The sequence below is a fragment of the Grammomys surdaster genome, unplaced genomic scaffold (genome assembly GCF_004785775.1).
Source record: "Grammomys surdaster isolate TR1022 unplaced genomic scaffold, NIH_TR_1.0 233, whole genome shotgun sequence".
Taxonomy (NCBI): Eukaryota; Metazoa; Chordata; class Mammalia; order Rodentia; family Muridae; genus Grammomys; species Grammomys surdaster.
In genome coordinates, this window is record NW_021604678.1 from 909,618 (window position 1) to 918,341 (window position 8,724).

At 47.1% G+C, this 8,724-nt stretch overlaps 1 protein-coding gene across 1 annotated transcript in view; it reads right to left on the reverse strand.

Annotated features, from left to right (window-relative positions):
- The window catches only part of Aff1 (AF4/FMR2 family member 1), a 157,775-nt gene extending 149,278 nt beyond the window's left edge, over positions 1-8,497 (reverse strand). The window contains exon 1 of the mRNA XM_028773641.1: positions 8,339-8,497. The gene's annotated coding sequence lies outside the window, so the exon portion shown is untranslated. The remainder of the gene's footprint in view (positions 1-8,338) is intronic.
- Positions 8,498-8,724: the final 227 nt, after the last annotated feature.

Below are 8,724 nucleotides of genomic sequence, written 5' to 3' on the forward strand. Positions count from 1 at the left end.
TCCCCTCCCCTGGGCCTGCAGAGGCACCCCCTTCCTCACACCTGACTGTACATCCACCAAACATAGCCCTGGTTTCTCTATCCATTTGTTTTTTTTTGTTTTTGTTTGTTTTTTTTCTTCAAGACAGGGTTTCTCTGTGTAGTCCTGGCTGTCCTGGAACTCACTCTGTAGATCAGGCTGGCCTCGAACTCAGAAATCCACCTGCCTCTGCCTCCCAAGTGCTGGGATTAAAGGCGCGCGCCACCACCGCCCGGCTCTCTATCTTTTTATAAAGCACAAGTTGTCCTCTAACCTCCACATATATATTGTGGTACGCACATATCCACACACATACATATGTGCACAGAACAAATGAATAAAATGTGATAGTCACAACATTTCCTTTCAAGAGTAAAAGTACCATGTACTTATTAATAGCAGCATTTATAACTTTCTGTTCCAAGTACTCACCTATTTAGTGGTTTAACCTACTCAACTAGCAAGGAAAGTGCTATTATGTTCCTTCCCTTATTTTAGTTAGAGACAATTCTCAGGTCTGTGGCATGTTGTAGAAGCAGAGGTGCCAAGTGTCTATGATACTGGTTACTCTAAAGAATATATGTATGGAACAGCCTTGGGAGATGCAGCTAGTGTCTACCACAGCAAAGGGGAACATGTTTATTATATGGTGTGATCAAGACAGTATCTCCCCTGGAGTACAGAGCAGCTGTATAACCAATTATAGAAGAGGGAGGGAGTTCCCTGAGTTCTGGACTCCCTCCTGGAACAGCTCCCCGGGACTGCAGGCAAACCTTTTTTGCAAATTGGCACTGAGGAAACAAGAGTAAGAAAAGAAAATACTGGCACTCAAGCTACTACAATTATGAATGACAAAATCACTCTGCTGTCACCCAGCCGTCTCCCTGCAGGTTAACTTGTTAGCTTGTAAGTAGGATAATATAATACCTTCACATTCCTTGATCAGAGTTAATTGCTTTGCCCAGGGTATGAGAAGTGGCAGGAGGTACATTAAAGACCAGTAAGCCTGCACATCCAGGGCAGGATCATGGTGTTAAGCCTCTGCAGTAAGCAGCGGTGCTGAACCTGGTTCCAGAAATAGAAGCAGCAACAACTTGGGGTTACAAATGCAAATTCTACACCAGCATTCACAGACATACAAGAAACAGACTGTGGCACTAATGGGAACATCTGTGACTCTGACGTATGTAACACCGGATTCACTGCATCAACACCATCATCACATACATCCAACTTACCTCCAAGGCTGCAGGAAATGGTACAGAGAGGAGGGCTTTATACAGCATGTATTCTTGAAACCCATAACTAGAGCTTTTGTAAATTCAGTAAGGATTTTTCTAAACTAAAGAAGGCAGTTTGTAAGGTTGCACATGTGCAGAGGCCAGAGGATACCCTTGGTGGTGGTTCTTCAGGAGCTATCCACCTTGTTTTTGAGATTGAAACTTACTTGATAAGTAGGTAGGTGGGAAGCCTGCTATTCCACAACCCCAGGGAAGTGGCCTAATGTGTTATAATACTGTCTATCCAGTCCTTTTTGTTTGATTTATTATTTGTGTGTCTTTTGTAAGACAGGATCTAACTATGTAGACCAGGCTGGCTTTGAACTCACAGAGCTCCACCTGCCTCTGCCTCCCCAAGTCCCAAGATTAAAGATCTGTACCACAATGCCTAGCCTTATAATAAGGAAGGGTCTTAATAAGTAAGTTGTTAAGGATACCCTTGATCTTGTCTCTCTCTCTCTTTTTTTTTTTTTTTTTTTTTTTTTTGTATTTCGAGACAGGGTTTCTCTGTGTAGCCCTGGCTGTCCTGGAATTCACTCTGTAGACCAGGCTGGCCTCGAACTCAGAAATCCGCCTGTTTCTGCCTCCCAAGTACTGAGATTAAAGGCGTGCGCCACCACCACCTGGCTGAACTTGTCTCGTTTTTTGAGTTTTTGTTTTTATTTGATGCATGTGGATATTTGCTTTGCATGAATGTATTTGTGCACGTGTGCCTGCAGTGCCCTTGGAGGCCAGAAAAGGGTTTTGGATCCCCTGAGGCTGCATTGTGAATGACCATGTGGGTGCTAGTCATTGAACCTGGATCATTTGGGAGGGCAGCCAGTGTTCATAACCACTGAACCATCTCTCTAGCTTTTACCCTTGAACTTGTGATCCTCCTGTCTCCATTTTCTGAACATCTGAAGTTACAGATCCTTACTGCAGGCCCAGCTAAGTTAAGATGCTCAGTACAGACAAATACAACTTGTCTGTTAACTAGGTCTACATAGCATTCTCCATATGCATAGCATATACTGTGGAGGCATGGATATATATACATATATATATCTGGGATTCTAGAAGAAAATGCTTACCCCATAGTAGTGGTGAGAATTACTTAGCCAAAAAGAAATACTATTTATATTTTAAGTCAAGCTATAATTCTTGAAAAACAGGAAACCACATATCAACATAGCCAACAGAGTGTGCCATACTCAAAAGTGCACTAGGCTTTGACTCAGAGGCGAGTTATTCAACTTCAGACCAATTTCCTGATTTTAAAGGGGAAAATGAACTCAACTGAGAGCTACAATTAGGTGTGTGTGGTAGGTCATGGGAAGTAAACACAGATGTGCTCTCTGGGAATGTACCTGATTGTTCTCTGAGAATCAGAGTTTTACCACAATGTCATGCTAAATCACTCTCTGGCACACAGAAGATGCTCCCTACTCAAGAAGTATCCGGGACGAACATGTTATTTCATATGTTAGCTCCTTTCAGGCTCTGCTAGTCACAAAGCTCTTCCAGTAGGAAAAAGTCACTGTATCAAAAAAAACACTTAGTCATATTTAAAATGGGCCAGTTAATTTCAGAACATCAGCTGACTTTCTTCCCTGGAGAATACTACCAAAGGAGAGCTGTCCTGAAGCCCATAAGAGGAACTCCTATTAGCAGCCCTGGCCATAGTCACTCAGTGTCAATTGTGTGAGAATACACTGTAAACACGAGGGGTTGGAGGGGTGGAGGCTGCAGAGGCTGCAGGGGACTGCAGAGGGCTGCGGGAGCTGTGGGGGCTACAGGGGGCTGTGGGAGGCTGCTGGGGCTTCAGGGGCCCGCAGAGGGCCCCAGGGAACTGGAGGGAGCTGCAGGCACAGTTCAGTTAGGTGGTAGAGCTCTTGGCTAGCATGCACCAGGTCCATGGGTCAATTGCCAGGCATGGTGGCCTAGGGCTGTAATCCCTGGACTTGGGGTAAAGGCTGATGATCAGAAATTCAATGTTACCTTCGACTATGTACAGAGTTTGTGGCCAGCTACAATGAAACTCTATGTTAAAAAAATGGAGCTGGAGCCGGGCGGTGGTGGCGCACACCTTTAATCCCAGCACTTGGGAGGCAGAGGCAGGTGGATTTCTGAGTTCAAGACCAGCCTGGTCTACAGAGTGAGTTCCAGGACAGCCAGGGCTACACAGAGAAACCCTGTCTCTAAAAACAAACAAACAAACAAATGGGGGTAAGGGTGGGGTTGGAGATGGCTTAGGGGGTAAGTTGGGCTGCTGAGCAAGCATGAAGACCGGCTTTCAAATCCCTCAAACTCATATGAAAAGCCAAGTATGAAATCACCTGTGCTTGTCCCAGCACTGTGAGGGGCACAGACAAAAGAGTGGCTAGATCTTGTCAGATGCCAGCCTAGCTGCAGACTCAGTGGTAGGCCCTGTCCTCCCGGGAATAAGGCAAGGAGCAGTACAACAGGACACTTGATATCCTCCTCTGGCCTGGATGTGAACACACCACAGGTGCTCATACTCACATCTATATTCCGTGATATATATATATATTATATATCATGCACAGGTAGTCATTAATAAAAAGATCCATACCAGGCCAGTCAGCTCTATACAGGAAGACCCTGTTCTCAGGCTAGAGAGATGGCTCAGTGGTTAGGAGCACTGGCTGTTCTTTTTAGAGGTTCAGAGTTCAATCCCTAGTAACCACACTGCAGCTCCCACTTTAAAAAAAATAAAAAACTAAGACAACAAAAGCAGCAGCTGACATACTTGTTCAGTCTTAAGAGTGATGTCTCTGGGGCATGCCATCCCATGCAAAAATAAATTAATTTTGTCTTTTATTTTATTTACTTTTTTGTGTAGCCCTGGCTGTCTTGCAACTGGCTCTGTAGACCAGGCTGGCCCTGAACTCAGAGAACCGCCCAATTCTGCCTCCCAAGGGCTAAGATTAAAGGTGTGTGCCACCATCACCACCACACCAGGCTTTTTAACTGTTAATCCATCTGGAGCCTGGGATGGTGGCAAACACAGGAGGAAGAGGCAGGCAAATCTGTGAATTCATGACTAGCCTGGTCTACAAATAGAGTTCTAAGGTAGCCAAGGCTGTTACACAAAGGAACCCTATCTCAAAGAACAACAACAACAGCAAAACCAAAACAGCAACAAGAACAAACTTGTGTTAGGGGTGCCTGTGGAGGCCTGGTGGTGTCATCCCTGCAGCTAGAGCTCTGAGGCTACTAGGAACCAAACCCAGGACCACTGAGCCAGGTCTCCAGCCCCAGCTCTGGCTTTTTAAAAGTGAAAATATAGGACTATATCAGGACTTGCATTTTAACGTTCAACTAACTCCATGAGAGATTATGCAAATTTTATGAAAGAGCTGAGCAAGGAAGTCTTTCCATTTATTTTTCAAAAATAATAAAATCAGGCCTGAGAGACAGCTCAGCAGTTAAGAGCACTGGCTTCTCTTCCAAAGGACCCAGGTTCAAATCCTAGCACCCACTTGGCAGCTCATAAGTGTCTATAATTCCAGTTCTAGGGGATCTGACATCCTCACACAGACTTACATGGAGACTAAACACTGATGTAAATAAAGTTTTTAAAAAATTTTAAAAAAAGTTTCTTTTCAAAAGCTTGATTTTAACTGGCAAGGTGGCAGTATACCAATAATCCCAGCATTTCAGAAGTAGAGGCAGAAAGTTTTTGAATTCCACGTCAGTTCCAGCTACACAGTAAGAATCTGTCTCAATGGAGGCCAGAGATAGCTGTTCTTACGGAACCCAAGTTCAGTTCCCAGCACCCACTTGAGGGGGTGGGGTGATTTCAGCTTCACTCCAGTTTCAGGGGCTCTGACACTATCTTCTGGTTTCTGTGAGCACCGCATGCACATGGTACTAACATAGTTGCAGATAAACACTTACATACATAAAATAAAAACAAACTCTTGAAAAAAAAGAGACTTGTCTGCAAACAATCAAAGAGGAAGATATCATGGCTCATGTCTGTAATACCAGCACTTGGGAAGCTGAGGCAGGAGAGTTCCAAGTTTGAGACCACTCTGGGCCATGATAAAATTCTAGGTCAGCCTGGGCCACAGAGTGAGACCCTTTCTCAAAACAAAAGCAACAAAACACAAGAGAAGAGATCAATCTTATCTTATTTTTCCACTCTGAAGGTGGTAATTAGCTGAACAAATGAATGGATAAATATGTATCAGTATATGCCAGGTGTGGTGGTGCACGCCTTTAATTCCAGTACCTGGGAGGCAAAGGCAGGCAGCTTTCTATAAGTAGGAGGCTAGCTTGGTCTACAGAGGAAGTTCCAGGATGTCTAGGGCTATACAGAGAAACCCTGTTGGGGGAAAAAAAAAACAAAATATAAGAACAAAACAAAACAAAATAAAAAAATTGGTGTCTAACAAAAATGCTACACATACATATTTATTTTTATTTTATGTGCATTGGTGTTTTGTCCATATGACTGTGTGTGTGTGTGTGTGTGTGTGTGTTGGATCCCCTGGAACTGGAGTTACAGAGAATTGTGGGCCACCACGTAGGTGCTGGGAATTGAACCCAGGTCATCTGGAAGATCAACCATCTCTCCAGACCCACATATGTATATATTTTAACTGAATGTCTTCTAAAACTAAGCTAAGAATGCTAACTGGGCGTAGTGGCACAAGTTTGTAATCCCAGCAGAGACTAAGGCAGGAGGGTCACAAAGGCTGCCTGAGCTACAAGTAAGATTCTTTGAAAAGTCAAAAACAAAACCCAGAAGGATGAAAAGGAGGCAGAGAACAAGAAACAGGGCGAACATCGTCTGTACCGTCTGTTACCTCAGCCAGCTATTTACAAAATTCAGTTAAACCAAGTAGGAAACAGAAGAAACAGCAGGTTCTGATACTGTCTGATTACCCCATAACGGAACACTGACTTTAGGGGGCGGGGTTGGGCGACTTGTTCTGCATACTGTGAGGAAAGCAGTATTTAAAATAGCCTGGACCTTATTTTGCTATATTGTCTAACTTTGTAACCTAAAGGAAGAGAACATGATTCATCAAAACTATCTTTTTGCAAGGTCGAAGAGTTATGAAGATGAACGAAGCCAAAGGCCCTATAGAAATGCACTTTCTACGCTGAATGCATAAGACATATCAACGCCAACACACAACAGCCCAGCTTCTCGATAGATGGCAAAAATACTCCCAGGAGCGACATCTCCAGCACCACCAAACTTGTGATATTTCAAAAATAAAACCAATCATTCCTGTCTAAAGTTCCATCTCTCCCTCAAAGTCTCATCCTGAGTCTCTTGATCTCAAAGCCCTTCTCTCCTCAAACACGCCAGAGTTCAAATGAGTTTCCCTAGCTTTACTTCTCTCCTCTCTCTGGGATTGTTAGCTTCCCATTCTCCCTGATCATTTATGCGTGTTTATCTTCCCCACACAGCCAAAAAGTCACCTTTAAAAGAAGCAGGTGAGCCATTAAGAATTTTTAATCTCATGTGAATCTATTTCTAGAATACTCACTCAAGGAATCCTTTCCACTAAAGATGAAAGGCGAGCTAAGGAATACATTAGAGAGGAAGCAAAAACTCATGAGGGGCCATCTAGGTATTTGTAAGCCTCAGGGAAGAACTTGTGTCTTTTTCCTTTTCGAGACCCCAGCTAAGACCAGGAGCCTGACCCCCGTCTAGGTCTGAGAGAGTGATGCCACCCACCCCCACTTTCCGAGCATTCTGCATAACCTTGCCCTGAATCCTGCGCATAGTCCTACACCTCTGGCTCCTAGCACTCCTACAGAATTCCTCCATTGCAGAATTCTCACTTTGCAACTGTCCCAGGCAGCACTGCGTCTGCATCTCGGCTCCAGGTTCCGCACTGAAGGTTTTCAATGTGCCAAGCTCCTCAGAGCCCGGTCATACCCCCCATGGCGCACCAACAGGATTAAAATTATCCCACCCTACCCTTCAAAAAAGTACAAAGCAAGGCAAATGGAACCGCCGGCAGTCAGGGCTTTCCGCCAGCTCTGTCTGGTTCTCGGAAGACTCGGACACAGCCCCAGCCTCCAAAGCCAAGGGTCTTAGGACGATTTGCATAACAGTAATGGTGGAGAAACTCAAACCGCAAGACGCCAGCAGTTCCCTCAAGGCTTCGTTCGTGGAAGTAGGGCTCCATACCAAGAAGCGTAAGATTCGTAGTGCCCCTCGATCTGTCGTCCCCTTCTAACTCCCCAACCGAGGACTAGCGAGACGCAACCACAGAGGACCCGACATTGGAGAAAAGTGTATTAGAGGGGCGGGGGAGGGGAGCGTGCCGAGAAACTGGCCAATCCTTATTCTTTTTTTTTTTTGGGGGGGGGGCGGTTCGAGACAGGGTTTCTCTGTATAGCCCTGGCTGTCCTGGAACTCACTCTGCAGACCAGGATAGCCTCAACTCAGAAATCCGCCTGCCTCTGCCTCCCAAGTGCTGGGATTAAAGGCGTGCGCCACCACTGCCCGGCGCCAATCTTTATTCTTAAGAAGCCGTCTCCCTCTGTCCCAGACAGCAGTTCTCAGAAGTGCCTCCAACTTTCCCCTGCCTGGAGAACGCTGACCACCGCCCCACGCCTCCTCTCCATCACAGTTACAGGGTAGGTACCACCAATCTCCTCTCAGATGCTGAGGTGCGGGGTGGGGAGTGGAAGGAGGATCGGAAGCGGAGGAAAGAACCTGGCTGAAACTTCTGGGACTCGTGTGTTACGCAACTCAGGGACCCGACTCCAACAACGGGACATTTTCCCGCAGGACGCGAGGCTCAAGGGAGCGAGGGAGGACTAGCGACCTCTCAGGTCTCTGTCCCCTGGGTTTCTGGAAGCTACCTGCAGCAGAACCGCAGACAGGGGCGGCGCACCGGCCTTCCGCGCCCATTCGCCCTTAAGGTTTCCACCAGAAAAGTAGCAAGGCCGGCGCTTGAGTTAGCGTGCGGGGCAGCCTGGCTGTCGAGAAGTTCGCGACTGCGGCACGGGAGACCTGGTGAGCCCCCAGCTCCCCAGCCCGGGACACGCAGGGCTCGGCTCACCTTCCAGCACCTTTGGTCCTCCAGTCCCGGCTGGGGCGTCCTGGTCAACTCCCTTGACCTGTTGAGATGCAGGGTCGCGAGTTCGGCTGTAGAACTGCGGGGACTGGAGGGTGCAGCCCGAAGACGGTACGTGCAGGCTACGGGCCGAGTGCTCCGGGCTCTGCCAGCTCCCGGCTCACCAGCTTCGGGCATCGGCAGCCCAGAAGGCCTGGAGGCTCAGGCCACACCCTCTGTGCCAAGCCACGCCCCTCGCCTCACCCCACCTCCACCGGCCCGGCTCCTCCCAGGCCCACACCCTCCGGCCGGAGCCACCCCTAAAAAGAGGGATACCGCGGCCCTCCTGGGGAGACGCGGATGGGGGGTCGTGGGGGCGGGGGGAATCTGCG